This window comes from Corvus moneduloides, chromosome 11 (assembly GCF_009650955.1).
Source record: "Corvus moneduloides isolate bCorMon1 chromosome 11, bCorMon1.pri, whole genome shotgun sequence".
Taxonomy (NCBI): domain Eukaryota; kingdom Metazoa; phylum Chordata; class Aves; order Passeriformes; family Corvidae; genus Corvus; species Corvus moneduloides.
Genome location: NC_045486.1, coordinates 16,607,292 through 16,626,500, shown reverse-complemented (window position 1 = coordinate 16,626,500; position 19,209 = coordinate 16,607,292). Strand labels below are relative to the sequence as shown.

Genomic DNA, 19,209 nt, shown 5'->3' with positions numbered 1-19,209 from the left:
AAGAGACCTTCTTTTATTTGACTTCTAGTGAAAGCAGTTTTGCTTTAGTTCAATATGTTTGAAATGGTGTGACAGCATATGCAACACTAAGCTTTGAAAAGTCACAGAGCTGGATGTCATCAACCTAGAAATGACAAATCACATCATGCTGATAAACAGCATCACCTGGAGGAAGGGTGGTGTAGTGACGTGACACGGCACTAGACCTGATCAAGAACCCTAAGGGATCCTATAAATAATGTCTGTAGGGGGCTGGAGACAGCTCTCTGATGCAGACAGGCATTGGTTTGTTATACTAAGGCTTTGGTCCAGGCAAAGCAGTGCCAGTCTGGCCTGTGGAACACTGCAAAGGGCACATGAGGATATTAGACCCTACAGTCAACACTATTAACTGCAGCCCTCTGATAACCACTGCTAAAATGCCACCAGATTGACTACATTACTAAATCATTAAAAAGCTCTGATGAGCTGTTTGTGTGCTACGACAGCACTGATATCTCACAAGATTTCCCAGTAGGGATGACTCGTCACTACAGAACAGTCTGAATAAGCCTCTGTTCTATCTTTAGTCGCCAATACACAGAGCAAGGATTTAATGACCTGCTCGAATAATGTGGGTGGTATAAATATGTATTTAAATATGTTTATTAGGTCCTCTTAGGCTGGTTTTGCATCTTTCTAATGTTTAGTTCCAGGGGAGTGCATTTCCTGAGAGCTATGTAATCACAACAGGAAATACTAAGGAATTACTGGGAATACTGACAGGGTTAATGTAAAGCATATCACCTTGAGATCTGGACTGAGGACCCTCTTACAAAGCAGCCTGAGATGATTTGAAATGGCCATAATGAGAAAATAAATTTTAAAAAGGGAGGTGGGGGGAAGAAAGGAAAAAAGAAATATTAAAAAAGAAAAACAACAAATGAAACAAATATTTCCTCTCGCTGCTCGTTTGGTTCTGACAGATGAAATTACCTGTGTTATCATCTCCAATACTTGCATGACTGGCCAGGTAATATATAGAGGAAATAGCAAATGTGGGAGAATTAGTGAGAAGTGGTTGAAGAGTCATCTCAGCAACTAAACAAGGAAGAATTATGCTGAAGGTGTTCAGCATTTTCAGACAGAGGGATGTGTATGTTTAATGAACTTGTTGCTGTGGTATTATTTACAGCTATCTGAGTGCTACCAAATGTTTACATTTATTTGAAATTCTTTCTGCATCCAAGTAAAGGTGCAGATCTAACATTTTTATGGGCTCTCTCTGGGGCTGACCAATACAACAGAGCAGACAAGGAATAATTATTGTAGACATACTCCAAACAGTGCACTGAGCAGGTTATTACTATGAGATGCCTAAAAATAGAATCCCAGAACTTGCCTGAAGAGCTCTTGTCTATGCTGAAGAGGAATGGATGTGCCACTTAGAGCCTATTATTTAATGAGAAAGGCAATGTTGACACAAACTGAATTGCTTTAAAGTAAGGTCAGTCATTTTTCATAAAGAGAAAGCCTCGTGTTTCTACCAGTCAACAGTTCCCACTGGTGACCTGATTAGGCTGACATAGATACAGGGATGGAAGAAATTATTCCACTATATTTAAGCACAGATATGCTTCTGGTTTTCAGTTGAGCTGAGCTGAACAAATATTAGCTTGGAATGATCTGAAACTGAAACATTTCAATAAATGGAATATTTTTTTTTGGGCTGAATGAAGAAACATATCCAACCGCGAGTAAATTGAAATTTCAACTGCTCTTAATAAAAGCAAGAGGCTGTAGTCATAAAATGGAAAACGCTGAAGTCAAGCTCTAATTTGGAAGGCAGTTCTGCTTGAAACTATTTTTCTTTTATTTATTATGAATAAACCTTTCATAAGGAAAAATCCTTCAGTCCTATATTTCAAAAATAAGTGCATGTATTTTGAGTGGAAAAGCGGAGTCTGTGTTGCTCGTTCAGTTCTTCCCAGTTGCAAAATGCTGTTCTTGGTGGAGGTGACAGCGAACTCTTTCTGAACAAGTTTCATTTTGGAGCAGAATGTCTCCTCATGTAACAAATCACCTGCTCCCTTGTTATTTAATCTTTCAGAATTTGTCAAGACTAGAGTCTTGAAGTTGAGAAATAAATTATAAAGTTGAGTGGAGGTGATGTTACTGCACCTTTCTCATCCTTGCTGCTTGTGGGGCTGTTCCTCATTCTTTTCCTCACCCTCAGTGTCAGGCACCGCTTTCCCCTTTCTTAAGTATAATTTTGGAGGAACAATGTGAAGGGAAAAGTAGTTTGTTACCTGAGCCATGAGAAGGTATTTCTGATGGTCGCCTGGAAGAACAGAAGCAGAATCATGGGGGGAGAGAGAAGCAGAGCCTTCTCTATGTTGTCAGCGTCAATGGGAGAGCCAGTTCTGCGTCAGAACTGAGCAATGTGACCCAAAAAGCTGTTGTTGGAGACTGGAGAGGAGAGCTGTGACAGGACATAACCAGTCTGGTTCAGGAATGAGGAGATGCAGGAAGGAAGATGTGAGGACTGAGGAGATGTTCAAAATGATAAGTGTGTGGTACCTTGGGCTCCCCTGACAAGCCCCCTCAGGTGCACTGCGCCGTGGCCAGGGCTGCACAGCATGGACAGCACTGGGAAGGAATGAGAATTGTGTGCACCTAGAAAAAATGGAGTCAATACTTGCTGAGTTTTGGGAGGATCAGTCAAGTCTCCCTCACAGCCTACTCGGGTGTCTCTTGTCTGTGGCATCATTACTTCTCATGAGCCTTGGCCTTTTATCATTTGTTTCCTTTTCTTTTGGCAGACTATCAGTTTATGAAGGAAAGCTGGCAAATGCAATGTGATCCAATGCAGACTGACCTGTGCTCTTTCATCAGATCTGAGAGATGGTGCCAACTTCACCTCCTGTGTGTGCCAAAGCCCTGTGACATCTCTTTATCTGCCCCTGTTACAAACTTACATCTGCAGACTTTTCCAGCAGAAGTCAGGCTATCTGGGGATAATGGACAGAGCACTCACAGTAATTGCCTCTTCTCACTATTCATGGGGGCACAAGAAATCACAGAGCAGCTTTTCAAAAGGATTTGGACCCTGACATCATCACCTTGGGGCCACATCACTGAAGGATTTTCCTGAAGTAGCCAGAAATATTTCCTGGGGAGCCTGTGGTTTGAAAATTTCCAGTCTGATGAAGTAGAAGAAATTGGAGAACTAGTCATGGTAAGAAAAATTAGTTCCTGCACTTATATTGTTGTTGCCTTAAATTGTTTACATGTTTATTATTTTTCTGTTGCTGGCTACATTGAATATCAACTCTTCTACATTTTTTGGCAAGTCTCTTAATCTGTGGCAAACAATAACTTTTCCATTTTCTCCTTATCTGTAACAATTATCATTGGAAAGTCCTTTGCACTGAGGAAGTAAGAGAGAATTTCATGTTTTCCATATTCTAATTAATAGCTTGATGAATTATCCCAGAGAAGAAATAGTTGCTGTAATTGGTCTAGAACTAATGAAAGAGGAGCTCTGATGAAACATATTGATATTTACCATAGTCTGCCTACAGAAGCAATTTTTTTCCTTCTTTTTTTTTTTCTTTAAATTCAAATTAATCTGTGGTAGTAAATACTAAATGTTCACCACTTAGAGAGAGGGGGATTTGTCACAGAGCAGTGGCATTGTGGCATTTGTAGGGACTTTTCCATCACTAAGGGATAATGGGTTTAATGATGGTGTGAACAGATTGCTAAGTGCTGTGGTGAGCTTTCTGGGCTGGAGGGAGGAAGTTGGAGTCTGGCAATGTCAGCAGGTACCTGGCAAGAAAACACCGTTGATTTCTATACCAAATGTCATGACTTTTTTGTTTTGTCTTCATTTTTCTTGTGGGCTCTTGTTCTGAGCAGCAGTTTTATTGCACAGTGCTGTTGTATCACACTGGAGCTGTTCATTGTGGCCTGAAAGGCTCTCTGCCCACTCAGGGCTGCAACACAGGGTGGTGTCAGTGCTTTCACACAGCTAAAGTGCACACCACAGCCTCTTAGCTGCTTTATTCTGTGTCTCCTGCTAGATGTGGTGTATCTGTGGATGGCAAAGTGGGCACATTTTATTTTCAAGACTCCTGTGTATGAATCTAGTGCAATTAAAATTGTTAAACATAATTAACAATTCTGTAGCATCGTTGTCTGATGCTGTGAAACAAACAGCTGGTCCCATTTTCAACCACAAGCTTCAATAAGTCTCAGATAAATAACTCCTTGGTTGACCTGTGAAATGGGAAAGTGTCCAGATCCCCTTGCTCTGCCACCTTCTGAGGTGAAGACAGAGACCCAAAATCCAACAAAAGTCCCCAGACAGCTTGTCAGCACTGCAGGAGTTAGGGTGCTTGTGAAATGCAGGTTTTGACAGTACCAGAGATTACTTATACCAAATTTCCACTCGTTTAAAACGTGTGATGAATGAGATTCTGAATTAAAAAACATTTCTCTGAAGTTGTGGCTACTTAGTGGAGCCCTCAGACAATGTTTGTGGTAGAGAGTTTAAAGAGGTCCAAGCACTTCACTAGGACATGATGAGACACCATCAGGAGAACTGGAAGGCTGATGGGGATTTAACTGAATGCACTTCCTTTTCTTTTAAATTTATGGTATGTAAGACACTTATTAGAATATGCAATTAACCTTGAGTTTCTAAAATTGTGATGTATTTCTTTCCTTGGAATACAATTCCAAATGAACTGCTGGCATAACTTCAGAAATGTCCTTGAGGTATTTAATACATATTAATTTAACAGGTGATTTTATATACAGGTGGAGTGCCATATAAATACCCATTCTTGGTTATAAATATTAGATTTAATCTCGGTAAGGACACTTAAAATAAAAGTGAAATATAGGTAGGCGTCAATTCCCAGGTCACCTAATTAAGTGGCATCCTTGCTTTGTAATTTTTATTGTGCTAAACAAGGAATGTGTGTACTAATTAAGATGACTAATAGTTATGTTCAATCTAATTATAGCACTGCCAGGAGGCACTATAATAATTAAGGGTCTGTCAATGTTTTTACTACAAAATCTTGGCATTAGCGGTGTACAGCTGAGCTATACTGTACTTGCTGCCTTATGATGTGGTAGAAGATTTCACACTGCATGTGCTGTCTTGATTTGAATTACATTTGTTTACTTGAAAGGCATCTTTTTCTTGGTGTTTGAGATAGAAGGTTCAAAGTAAATATAGTGTTTATTGGTTTTGAAGCACACACAAGCAAACTTCAAAAGTTTACGTCACCGCTTGTTCAATTTGCATAAATATCAATATTTGGTTGTTTATTCGAGTGGAATCTCCTGTGTTAGCCAAACTGAACAGGAAATCCAGCAGGAGTAAGATCTGAGCAGAGCTTTGGGTTCAGTATTTTTATCTGAGATGGCTCAGACTGGCATAAATGGGAGGATGTGCTCTTCATTTTATACACACAGGAGGCAATGCCCTTGTCTTTCCTGGGGCAGAAATAGGAACAAGGATGTAAAACATACCTGGCGCTCACCTGGGCCCTGCTGCTCCACTGGGTGTAGGTGTAAGGCACAGGATGGGATGTTTTGAAATGGAATTCCTCCAAATCAGTATTTATTGTCATGTTCTATCCTGAATGGAGAAGCTCGTTGTTAGGATTAACTATTTCCCATTAACTTTCTTGGTTGTTGTCTACTGAGGACTCTAAAAATTGACAGAGATGAAATAGATTTGGTGAAGGATGGTAAATATGGATACAGAGCAATGTATTTAGAAAATAATAGCCTTTCTTTATTGAGACAGTGATATATCTCGTGAGAAATCTGTTTAAAACTATTATTACACATGCTGAAAAAATTATTTTGGTTCTGGCTGCTGTACAACTGGAGAACAGCAGAAATGTACCAAGTCTTCTCAAAAATGAATGTGAGAGAGATGAGTTTCTTTTGGTTGGTGTCAATTTTGATATGGTGAAAGGCGGGACAGGTTGGACAAATCCCACTTTCAAATAACCTAAACCAATGTTCCTTGGTACACCCGTGGCAGAGCTGTGTTCTCTCTCTAACAAGAATGACATTTTTCACCTGAATTTTCAGTGTGGTCATTGTACAAATGGGTGACAGAAACAATGATTGTCAGGTATGCCCTGGTGTGCATCAGTCGTGCTTATGCTGGAAAAATTATCCACGAGGTAACACTGCTCCAAATGAACAGTGTCTGTAAATACCAGGGGACTCATTAGCAGCCATGTCTGGGCAATCAGCAGTTTAAATCGTGGCAGTGGTGAGGGAGGACGTTTCACAGGATGAAACATCCACAGGATATTTCATGAGCTGCCAGAGCAAGGGAGAGACAGTGGGGCTGAGGCATGAGTGTTCTCCTCTGGGCTGAGACGCTCAGCACAGTCACAAGATCAGTAGTAGGGGTTGCTTTTTCTCACTGAAATGCTCACCCGGAGCATTGCCAGTGCCAGAATCTGTGGAGGGGCCAGCTAGGTTTGTTTTGTGCTTCTGGCCTCGCTGGCTGAGGCCAAGCACCTTCACTCAACCAGCAGTGCTCAGAGCACTCCCTGAGGGGCCTGTCTGCCTCCTGCCCCTTCTCCCAGAGCTCCTCCCAGAGGCCCAGGTTCAGATCTGAGTCCACAGACTCCCCACACAACTCATCCCATCCAGTGAGCATCTCTGGCTGCTGCTCACTTGAAGGGATTGTTTTAAATCATGCTCTCTTTTATAGCTTCCTCCTTCTCCAGATTGAAGCCCCCCTCAAAGAAAGCAAAAGCAGCTTGTCAGCCTCAGCTGCTTCCCTGTTCCAGGTGTGGTGGTACCTGGTTACTGGCTGAGCAAATATTCCTGATGCCCAGTGTTTACTTTGCATCATCATACAAACAGACCCTTTTCCTCCACCCTCTCAGAGGTCAAAAAAAAGTTGACAGTTGGTGTTTAATATTATCTTTTGTACGCTGCTTGCTAGAAGATTCGCCACCCCTGCGAGTGTCAGGTGTTTCATTCAAGAGACCACTGAGACAGTCAATGAAGAGAGAAATAATGCAATATAAGCAAAAGCCTCTTAAAATGAGCTTGGAAATTCACTAACAGCCTGTGTTGTGTTTTGGAGTGTCTGGTGCTGCACAAAGGAAAAACATACAGTCTTAAGAAAAGGTCTGCTTAAACATGAACTCTGTAACACATTCTGAATGTGTTTTTTTTAATGTAAGAGCAAGGAATTGGAGGGGTTTTTTTACAATACTATCTAAATAAGCAAATGGAATAAAGTCTTCCAGCACTTCATTGTCAATATTTCACTTCTCAGCTATAGGACTGGATGCATCTCCTAAGTCTTCACTAACTTTGATTTTCTCACATCAGCTGTGTACATTTGCAACCTGATAGACTCATGGATTATGGAACTTTTTGCTTAAGGGGTTCAAATTCGACTTGAACTTTGTCATACTCACAGGTTTATTTGGTGCTGGCAGTGCACCAAAACCACAGCAAAGGAGAGTGGCCAAGTAGCTGAGGGACTGTGCCAAGAGGTCTGAGCAGCAGGTGAGGAGCATTGCTCTGATGTGTCTCCAAAGAAAAATTCAGTCATTGGACATCCTGCTTGGATCTTTCAAAGAGATTATTCTGATGGTTTCGAATGGGAGGCTCAGGAGTTTGAGCAGTAGGAGTTTTCACAGCCTGTCTTGGTGATGATCACTCCTGAATTTCGTTTGACATGTCTCACAATTAAGTATAACACAGCTGTGAGAATGTAGGTCAGCGGTCTCTTTATTCTAAGTATGATTTGTTTTCAAGGGGGAAAAAAGCCCAAACAACTTTAAAGGAACTGAGAGAGAACAAAGAGCAGAAAAATTACTTCAAAACAAACTTTTAATGAAGCCTTCTGCTACACACTTAAAGAAGAGGGATTGTGTTTCCTGGAGCACTATTTACATAGCTGAATTACCTTTATGTGCTGCCACTTTATCCTGAGTCTCCCCTGGTTATTGTGACTTTGCTATGTGCCACAGCCTCTTAAGAATCTGCTGGGAAAATAGGTCCCCAGGCTGTGAGTTAGAGACCACAGGGCTGCAGATTTGGTCTTTTTTAAAGTAGGGGTCTCTGCAGCATTAATAGTCCAGCTTTTATAGTAACTCCAGCTGCCAGCCCATCTGCACCACCCATCTTTGATGCCCCCGTAAAATCCTCGTGCCCTGGCACAGCCGTCCCTGGATTCTGTGCTGGGATAGAGCAGGAAGGGTTCTTCTCTACCTGGGGGAGTGTGAGGGTGTGAGAGCAGTGCTGGATTCCCCAGGGCAGCTGCTCATCACACACACACCTGAGTCAGCAGAAATGGCCTGGCTTAGGAGGTGTTGAATTTAAATTTCAGTTTCTTCCTTCTGCGAAGACCAGAATTACCCTGGAGGCACACAGCTGATTGTTTTTCCCTTACAGCAGCACAAGCCAACATAGAATGACCATAATGGAAGACATGAAAGTGCTAAACATTAATATTTAGCATGTAGCAGCCTGAATTAAGGACCCTTTATGTAAAACAAGACACAGAACAAAAGCACATTCCTGTGAAAACTCCTGTACTGATGGTGGGAGAAACAAAAGATGACTGAGGCAGCAGTAAGACGAGGATTATTCCAATAACCAGCAGCCACAGCACACCAGCTGCCCAGAATCATAGCAGAAACATTTTTGGGTGGTTTGACAGCAACTTCCAACCGTTTGCTTCCCCAAAAAGCCACGTGTTTGCATCTTAATCATTACTTGGTCTGTTCTTTCATTCAAAGGATATCAAGGTATTGAGTGTAGAAATTAACCTCAGTGTGCATTTCCCTGGTGCCTGGCTTGATACCAGAAAGAGATTAGAGATGAATAAACATGTTGTGAGGGAGAAAAACTAGCGTGAAATTGAATTTCCGTCTTTTGTGGGGTTTACAACACCCCTTCCCCCCAAGTAAACCATGCTTGTTTTAAAACAAGGTGAGAAATATATGTGTAACCGATAGAAAATAGCATTCAGACAGCTAATTACTTGATTGATTGCAACTGAGATGGATTGGCACTGAGATGGATTAATTGATTTTCCTGCGTTTGGCAGGAGCCAGGTCTGTCGGAACAATTCTGACCACTTCACAAACGTTTGCCCTCTTGCTGTCAGGTATAATTTTCCTTCCTATACAGATGGGGAAAACCCAGCAGTCAAGGATGAGTTATTTGCCCCAAGTGAAACATCCTGCCAAAAGCAGATGTGGGTTATTGCTGCATCTCAGCACAGAAATGCCACAAGGAGCCCTGTGCCTTAGTGACCTGAGTTTTGATTTCGTAGCTTTGTTTTGGGGATGTAGGGCCAGGTTACACTGAGGTGTTTGCAGAGCACAGGGTATAGTTCTACAAATGCTGTCTCCATAGGAGAGAAGCTTACAGCCATTTTCCTAATTCACAGCAGTCACTGATAAAGTATCATGAATCCCAAAACACAATGAGATGTAGCCAGCCTTTTCAACTTTGAACAAATATATAACTAGTTTGGGAACCAGAGGTTTCTCCCACATCTATTTATTATCTTTCATGTCCTCTCCTAACTCTGACAAAAAGATTAAAATAGATGGCCTTATAAAAGCCTTACAACACTAAAGACCTATTGTCCTGGCCAGTAGGGTTTACCTTATTCATCAGATGGGGCCATTATTATTATCAGCAACATCAAATACAAATACATCCACTAAGAGTCTCATCTCTGCCTTTCTTTACTCTCCTTCTTCCATTTTGGGCTGAGGTATTAATACAAAAATGACAAGTGGGAAATCAATGTCAGATATAAAAAGTGTTTATTATCCATGAGAAACCGAGTACTGCATTTCCTGCAGTGTCAGCGGTGATTGATGAGGCTGACACAGAGGAACATCATCTTGTTTTGACAAGTTTGATAGAGCCTTTGACTTGATATTTTTTTCCTGATGGATATAATGGAAACAGGTGTGGCAGGCAGAGTGTGTATAGGGGTTTTTTTGGTACATTTACTGTCTGCTGAGAAATCCTGATCTTTGCAAAGAAAAACCTTTGAGTAGCAAGCTTCTCTCCAGCTTCCCCTGCAATAGCTTTACACAGATTCACTTCTGCAGTATCATTTCCTATCCTTCCATGCCAATGACACTCTCCCTTCTCTCAGCCAGTACACAGTGGTAAAATCAATTGTTGTTTTACTACTTTTATGATCCCTGATTTTTTTACAAATTTTAATTGAGGACAGCCCCTCATTCATTTATGCTCCATCCCATTACCTTCTCTTATAGCCTGTCTCTCCAAGTAAAGTTGTAGGCTGGTCTGCTGGATTCAGGGTTATTAGTGTCAGTAAAAATTAAACAGTGAGCACTTGGTTTCACACACTCCAGCTGTTCCTGGACATCTCTACGTTCTAAGTGCTTCTGAATGGTGCAAGGAAAAGAAAACCAGTCCAGTTAAATCAGGCTTTGTTTAAAGCAAGGGATAAAATGAGACAGGATTACAGAATTACCTTTTAAATTGAACACTTACCTCTTTTTTTAAAAGCTAGATTTAAATATTAGAAGCAAAAGGCCAAGTCCTGCTAAAGCCTGACAACACACAGTGCTTAGGGTGAGGGTGTAAGAGTCTATGTTTATTAAATGTTTGATGTGCTGCCAGGTTGGTGGGGTTAATTCACCCCCAGATGAAAAGACAGTTTACAAACCTGAAAGTTAACATGGTCATTGAAATGCTGAGAGAAAGAGCAGCCATGTCTGGAGACAGGGACAGAGCTACTTCTCATGACTGTGCTGTGTTTTAAATGTTAGAAAAGCCAAACCTCTGTGAAGGTTTCTTATGTGTTCTGTGGTTGTGGAAAGGTGTCTGCCTTGAGTTCCAAGTCACTTCTTTTTATGGAATGATCCAGCCAGAGGAAGCCAGGAATTGCCACTTGGAGACAGCTGTCTTATCACCAGGACTTTGGGCTACTGGGTCAATGTCTTTGGGATTTTGCTGCAAACCTGATATAGAGGCATCCAGCTGCATAGTTGGAAAGGGAAATCACCCTTCCCTAATCCAAGACAAGGTGCTTTGGAGTGAGGGCTCCCACAAGAGTTAATGGCACAAAGCACACTGGTGTTCAACAGTGTCTTTAGAAAGCATCTGTATTTCTGAAATGTCACGTTGGCAGCATTAATGTAACAGTTTGAAGGTTCTCTGGGTTTCTTTGGTGGTCAAATGACCACAGCTACATCCTCCATAGGCAATGCACTGCAGGCTTGTATTCAGGCTTGCTCTGCCTGTCTTTGGAGCTGGGTGATTTCAGAGTTTGTGGTGAGTGCTGTATAGTTCTGAGGAATGGAAGAACTGGGAAGTTGAACCAACCTGGTTCAAAGTAGCATAATGAATTAGAGATTTCTACAAAGATCTGAAACTCCACAATTTAAATTCCTGTCTGGTTTGGTTTGAACAGCTATAAATAAAACTAATTCAGAAGAAGTGTCTTTCCTGATTTAAAAAAGAAATCAAAATAACAATGTAACATCAGATGCATCATTAACTTTTGTCATTTGCTTCTGAAGAAAATAACACATTTTTCCCTGAGATAAATCAATTATTTTATCGTGTGTGAACTCTGCCAGAGATAGAGTATCTGTCATGTATGTGAATTCATGAAGCACCTGTTGATTTTGTTTGCCAATAACAATGCCTCTGGGCTCTACAAGTATCTATTCTTCAAGTCTCTGCAGCTCAGCATGTCTGGCTGTAGCTCCCTGCTACTACTGCATCCAGAATCCAGAAATCTCAGTGCTGACATAGTGATCATTGATACTCTTATCTTTAAAAAAAGGAATAAGCAGTACAAATGAAACAGGAAGGGTGAGTGAGGTAATACCGTGTCTCTGTTGTTTCACAAAGGGCAAGACAGAGATGTCTGCTCTGTGAGCTCGGGTCAGCAGCTAAAACTTGTTCACAGAATTCAAATGGAAATTTTTGAATTTCTAGGAAGTCAAAAAGTTAAATGGTACAGCCTGGCTTTCAGACTGGGGAGGCAGCTCCAGGGGATGAGGCATAACATCTTTCTTTTTTAATTTAAGAAATGAGTACACTTCATGTTAGCAACTTGCGGTTTTCTCAAGAGTTAATTTTTCTCCCCTCATTTTCCCTTGAGTTTATTCCAAGTTATCTTAATCACAGGCTAAAAAGTAATTAAAAAATACAGATCTTTAGATCCATCCCTCAGAATGGCTCAGAAGGGAGTATGTGGGTCAGGGGAATGTTGGCTCTGGAGCCTCATCAGACTGTGACAAAATAAATTATTCCACCATTTGTGAGAGCAGAATATGAGGTTTGACATAGTGAAAACTGTAGCTCCTTCTGTGCCTGAGATGTTACATATAACAGTGGTTGTGAAACATCCCCCAGAGGTGTTTGTGCAGCTGTTTTATACCACGAGTTTTCTTTATAGACACTTTAACAGGCATGTAGGAGCAGCTGATATAGCTGTGCCACGAGGAAGGTGTCAGGGAGGGAAAATCATGTTTTTGTCCTGCAAATGTTCAGGAACTAAAAGCAAAAAAAACCCCAAACCAAAAAAACCCCAATGTGATCTCAAGCCCCTTGGCTGAGGATTTGAGCTAACAGCCTGGCTGAGTGTTTGAGTGTGGAGGCTCTGAGCAGAGCCATTGCTCTGCACCAGAAGGGTCTTTTCAAGGTGATCTGTCCAAACTGGTAAATTGGGACAAAACATGGCAGGTGAGCAATACCCTGTGCGTGTAACTGAAGTCCAGAATGTGACTTAAAACATTTCCATTCACTGCTGAGAAGTGCTGGTTTGCAAGAGGAGCACTAATGTGAGTAAGAGGGCAGGGCATTTCAGGATCTCTTAGTTCTGCCTGGTTTTGTCATCCACAGATTTGGCTTCTGCTAGTGGGAAATACCTTTTTCTCTGAAAACAGAGCAGATGCTCACCTGTAGCTAGAAGAACAAAACAAAACCATGTATGAGTGTATAGACATTGACTCTAGGCTGGCTCAGCAGAGTTGCAGCTCCAAGAAGAGCCCAGCCAGCAGCCAGGTTCCCCTGGAGAGGGTTATCCTTTGAGCTCTGGATCCCTCATGGCTGTGCGCCCATGGGCTGGAGACACAGAAACACCCCCTTCCACCACTCTGCTCCCCCTGCCACAGCCCAGCCACTTGTTGAAAATATTCCTTTCTACCATGCTTTCCTCCTGTGACATCCCCCTGAGCTGTGAAGACAGGCCAACACAGATTATACATTCAGACTTGGTGCTTATGGATCAGATATCCCAGAAGTGCCCCAGTGTGGCCTGAGGATGTGGCATTTCTGGAGAGATGGTGCCTTCCCATTGTCTTTGGAGAGAGACTTGTGTGGGAGCAACAGCCTTTTATTAGGAACAGAACCCAGATCTGTCTGCCCAGTCCACCCCAGGAGAAGATGTGTTTGGGAGATACAGTCACTGTGTGGTAGATGGGTTTTCTCCCTCCCCAAGGCAGAATGTCACACTTGCAAGAGCTGCAGTTGTCCCAGAGCCCTGGTAGCTGTGGGTTTTGCTGGGCTATGCCAGGAGGCAAGGGTGGCTCCTTGAATCACAGAAAATGTCCCACATGCAAAGCTGCATTACTTGGACTGTACTAGCAGTGGGAAAGATCGTGAAGTTGATGCCCACGAGGATTTTTGAAAGGATAAAGTGAAGCCCACTATAATACCAGTACAACAGATAATGCTTTCCTGTTCTGCAATTCTGAGCATGATTTAATTTTCCATCATGGTGGCAATATGATCCAGGGGCTCTGAGATCCTCAGGGATCCTGCACTGGGTATTCTTTGGCAGATGTGGCAGTGGGGGTTCCTGGGACCCCACAGTGCCAGCTGCTGGGAGCTGTCTCTGAATCAAAGAGCACAATGCCCGTGTCTCTGGTGTTCTCCTGCAGTCACCTTGTGCCAGTCTTGGCTCCTCCGAGGGTGCAGGGATGGGGCAGAGGGAGAGGCCTCAGCTGTAACGCACCTGGCTCCAAATACTTGCACTCCTCTGCCACCCCCACACAGCAACTGAAGGGTTTTTCAGGATTCCTGACTAAATAACACCCAGGCTCAACTGTAGCTTGTCTAGAAACGACCCCCAAATCATCCTTCCTGTGCAACAGGAAGACAGATCTCAGCACTGCTCTCCTTATTCCATTCTCCATGACCATTTAACTGAGGTAATCTCTAAACACCTGCTCAATGCTTACAGGAAGAGTCATTTAAGTGCTGTCTTTACATTAAAAAGAAGTTATTTTCTCTTTGCAACCCAGGAGTCCTGTGAGGGAATGGTCTGAGCTGGGAAGCTACTGATCCCTGTTCTATTCCCCTACTCTTCCCAGTGACATCTACATAAAAAGTCTCAAGAAATAACATGTACACAGCGCTTTGACTTTGCCTGCTTTGAAAACTCCTTTCAATCATCTATCAAATGAGTAATAATATTTCTACATCTTCAGCAGTTCAGAGGTGTTAATTCAGATTATGATACAGCTGCAGGGTTCTGGATTAGCAGCTTCCCCGGGCAGTGGATTTGCAATTGGACTGTAAAGCTGTATCCAGTATGGCTTAACTGGAGAAGGCTGGTCAGACAGCTGATTTAGAGCTCTTCCCGAAAAATGAAACAGCTGGGGGAGTGTGGGGGAGAAAGTTCATCCAGGCACTGTGGCTGACTCTGTGCTGCAGATCTGTAGTTCCCTGGGAAGCAGCAGTATAGTTGGTCAAACTGTAATTACAGCTAGAATGAGGTGTTTTGTTCAAATAAATTAAATGCTTCAGAATAAAACCCCAAAAAACAACTCTTTCAACTCTCCTGTGCAGATACTGTTTTTTCAAAATGGAGTTTTAGTTCATTAGCACTTTTTTTCAGGGAGCCAAGCTTTCTTACTACGTGAGATGCTGAACAAGTTACTGGCCTCCAAGGAGCACAGGCTGATAATTATGCTATCTGATCTGAGATATTTCACATGTTAAGGCTGTTCCAAATTACTGTTTTCCATATAAACCAAGTGGAAGCTGTTCCTCTTCCTGAGTGACTGGCCTGAATTGTGACATTGTTTTGTCTTATGGCAGGAAAGAATTCTGTTGGTTGACTATTGGGTAAATGCACAGCACAGTAAAGTGACTTGAGCAACAAAGGTGACAAAAGATAACTGAAATGACACAATGAATAATAAAACCAGATGCTCTCCATGGCTGATGGCCTCAGTGACATAGCTGCCTGCTTTCTCCATGGCATTAAACAATTAATTCTAAAGTCTAGTAGTTCCGTAAGTGCCAAAACGAATTAAAGAAGAAAAAATCCAATTAAAATCCCAAATAAAATAACTGGATTTTTTTAAATTACTGGGATGTTTGTCACAGCCTTCTGACTAGGACTCTGTTCTAGCTGCCCCCAAATTAGCAGGCAGAGAAACTGTTTGGGTTTGGAGCTGGTAACACGCAGAAGGTCTGGCCACCGAGAGGGTGAGGACAGTTCCAGAACAAGTTGTGCCTGGGAAGAGAGACAGCTATGACAGTGGGCTCCAGGAAGCCTGGGACTGGGTGAAAATGATCTTTTAGAGTTTTTGTTGTTAAATATAACTGTGAGTAACACAACAATTGCCTTCATAATTTTTCCTGCAGAAATGAGGCATGTTGAACTGCTTCCAGGTAGCAGATGGTAAAGGATCCCACTCTCATGTTGGCTAGATTTGCAACTGGCTGGAAAGCAGCTTTTCTTCTGTGTTGTGGGATCTGTCATGGGAATTCTCAGACAGAAAATAAAAGGTACTGAAATTAAAAGACTAGTAAACATTTTCCATTATTCTTGGATGGGGAGGTAGATCCTGCCTCAGCAAACTGCTGCAGCCCACTGCTGCTCAGAAAAACATTCACTATTTACCTCCACATTTGCAGATTGGAGCTGTGAATTCAAATGTCCTTTTCATAACTTTCTGGGGGTTTTTTTTAAGTTGGCTGTTGACAAGAAGTCTTTCTTTACAGGCAGAGTTCAAAGTAAGATAGGAATATATCAGTATTTCCTGTCTGTTATCAAGGGGATCACTTCCAGCTGATGGTCCTTCCACTATTTATCAGTGATTGATCTCAGTGACCCATCTTCTTGAGTCAACCAAGCTAGAGCCAATGGGAGATAAAAATAGTAGCTCCCAGTGTTTCTGCTTGTCTCTATGAAATATGTCATTATCTGAGCTGTGGCAAAGTAAATGCTGCTGACTGTTCTGTGCTTTGTATACTTGACTTTCACTGTCCATGGCCAGTGAGAGCATTTCCCAGTAAAAGATGTGACTGATCCTGCTTTCCTTGGCAGTCAGTTTGTCTAAGAGGTGTTTCAGTTTGGGGTTTGCAGTTCTCTTAACTGCGCCTCAGCCATGGTGCTGGCAGCCCTGTGGTGTTGACTGGTACTGGTGATACAGCAAAGGTAACAGCCAAGGCAGTTGGCAGGGTTTTGGGGGTGATGGCAAAGCGCTTATGATTTTAAATGGCAAAATGTGTAAAGTGCCTATGACTCCATAAAGATGCTGAAAGAATAAATAAAATAAATTGGACCATCTGGCACTCACAACTTTCTATGCAGCCTTAGCCAGCAGTTCGTAGGAAATTAAAACATGGTAATATTGTCTCTCTCTCAATGGTTGTTAAGAGTGATCATTGTGAAACACGTGTAAACATTGAACTGGAATTTTTGGAAACAGCAGTGTATGCAGAATTGGCAGAAAATCACAGTGCTCTGGGGATCAGAATAACTGGAAGGAGAGCACCAGCAAGCCTGGAAAGCCTCTTGGATCTGCAGGACGAGTAATGGCTCTTGTGGAATTGCTGGCTGCCCGTGCCAAGACGCTGACAGGCTGAAGGGCTGCTGGAGATATGGCACTGCTCAAAGCCATCTCATTCCTTGCAGTCTGCGGGCTCTGATAGGGCTGAGTGACACAAAACTCCATTTCCAGCTCGCTGCTTGCCATCCTGCCCTCATCCTTCAGAAGGGCCAGTTGTCAGAGGCTTGTAGAGGCTGCTGTGAGGAACAGGCTCTGCTGAGTGTGTTCACAAATTCTTATTGTTTCCTAAGTGCTAATGAGTAAATCATGGAGAGAGCTTGTAGGAACAGGCATCTTATTTAGCAATTTATAACCTATTGACCGCTGGGTTTAGTTGATTTGAAATTACAATGCTCCTCTCCTCCGAGTCTCATATTTTAAATTCTTGGCTTATGTACAATGGATCTCAAATGTTTTCTTCTATTTGAACCTTCTAATAACTTTTTTTTTTTTAAATCATAAATGTCAGTTTTAAGATTGAAGAGGAAAACATAGTAATTGGAAATCTTTATTAAGCTCTAGTGCTTGATGTATTCATCTCCTTGTTCAAGTACATGGAACTTAGGAAAAGTGGAAAAGAAAGCCTAAAAGAATGCTGTGCTGAATATTTCTAATTTTTTTGTCATCTTCTTGTGACATAAATTGGGGATGAAAGGGACAACCCTGAGCTTCTAGTCTGTCTGTGTGTAGCAGATTGGGATAAAAAGAAAACTTAATAATTTTTTAATCTGAACATCAGCTTGTGATACAATGCCTACCTCAAAATAGATCAGCATATCAATGCTGGATTTACCCTTACCTGGCGCTATTTGACTGGGAATATAAAACAAAAGATCCAGCTCTCATTTTAAAGTGGACAGCCATAAGGAGCTCAAGTCACAGGATCAGAGCAAGAGGCTGAGAGACAGAGTAGCTTGAACCCCTGTGGTGGAAATTAGAGGCAAAATTCACTTTGTGCCTACGCATACCAATGGAATGGATTGGTTTTGCTCCCTTGCAGTGGAGTTGTGGCACGTGCTTGCACATTAGTGGCATGTATAGAGAGAAAGAGGTTTTATTTGCTTCCTTTCTTTTATCTTTTTAAAGGTGACAGTTGTGACTGAGACTTGTAAAAGGGCCATATCCCTACCCCGGACCCCTTCCGCACTTTGTGACGTGGTGGAAACCTTTCCTCCTCCCAGGCCCTAACGGTGCAGGATCCAGAAATGCTTCTCAGTGCTAATAAACTGTTACTGAATTTCATGTATTCAAGTGTTTCATGTTGCAGTTCTAAAGAAAACCCTTTAAAGTATGATGAAAGCAACACAAGTCAAGCTGATACTGGCAGCTGGAATCCCTGACATCGGGCCATGAGCACAGGCAGAACAGAGGAGAGCCAAGCTTTCATCCTGCAGTTCCTTATCTTGGGAGAAGAAGTGGTTGATATCCAGTGGTTTTAATAAATTAATCTTCAGGTAAGACTAATTTCATCTAGCTACTACTGCCTGGGAGTGAGGTATGTGGTGTTAGCCACATTCAGTAGCCATCTGAGAGAGGCAGGGATCTCCAGAGACCCCTTGGTTCCACCTTGTTACACACCTGTTGTTAAGTGAGCTGAGAGCAGTCAATTCATCATCCTGCGTTCTGAAGACTTAAACTGTTGCTATCACAAGATTTGACTTAATAAGGCTTGTTTGTAGGCAGCATTTGAATGAAAACATTTCATTTAACTTGATAAAAGTAGATGAACATTATTTTTGGGAGGACTTAAAACTGTAGTTTTTGCACACAAAGTTAATTGAAATACTCATTTTGCTGCTCCAAATGAAAATAAAGCCTTGAGCGTTTCTCATATGGCAGGTTCTGCTGAAGCTGGTTGTGAGAAATTCCTACCTTCAGAAATTGATGAAGAACCTTTTGAATTTTCAAGTTAATCGGGCTTGATGGTTTCTGTTCCTTTCTCTTTTTGTTTGTTTTTACATTCAGTCTGGTGAGAATTACTGATGGGCAGCATGCTATTGAAAAGCAGTCAGAGCCAAGGGATGTGAGAGCGAGATGTTTTATTCAGTGTCAGGCTCCTGCCTGCTTGGTTGTGTGCAACACAGGACTGTTGACAGTAGTCAAACAAAAGATTGCACTTTGGCCTTAAAATGTAGAGTGCAACTCTTCAGGAAAAAGATCCTGAATCCTTATTTTTGTAGGCACAACCAGTGGAGGTTTTTTTTCCCAAAGCTAGCAAAGTGGCTAAATTTAGGTCGATTTTTGTGGAGATGGTGGGAAGTGGTGTTATTGTGCCAGTAGCTGCCAAAGCTTTGAGTTGTGTTCCCAACTGCAGGGTGGGCAGAGCCAAATGCGGTGAAGGTTGAAAGCTTTTTATTGTGGGCAAAGC

At 42.1% G+C, this 19,209-nt stretch overlaps 1 long non-coding RNA gene across 2 annotated transcripts in view; it reads left to right on the top strand.

The window, feature by feature from the left end:
- Positions 1-2,806: 2,806 nt before the first annotated feature.
- LOC116449564 overlaps positions 2,807-19,209 on the top strand; it is a 42,930-nt gene continuing 26,527 nt past the window's right edge. Inside the window, exon 1 of one of the 2 annotated variants that reach the window (XR_004242439.1) lies at positions 2,807-3,217. This is a non-coding gene — a long non-coding RNA (uncharacterized LOC116449564). Of the gene's footprint in view, positions 3,218-17,959; positions 18,296-19,209 lie in introns of those variants that run through there. The other variant, XR_004242438.1, reaches the window with a different exon arrangement.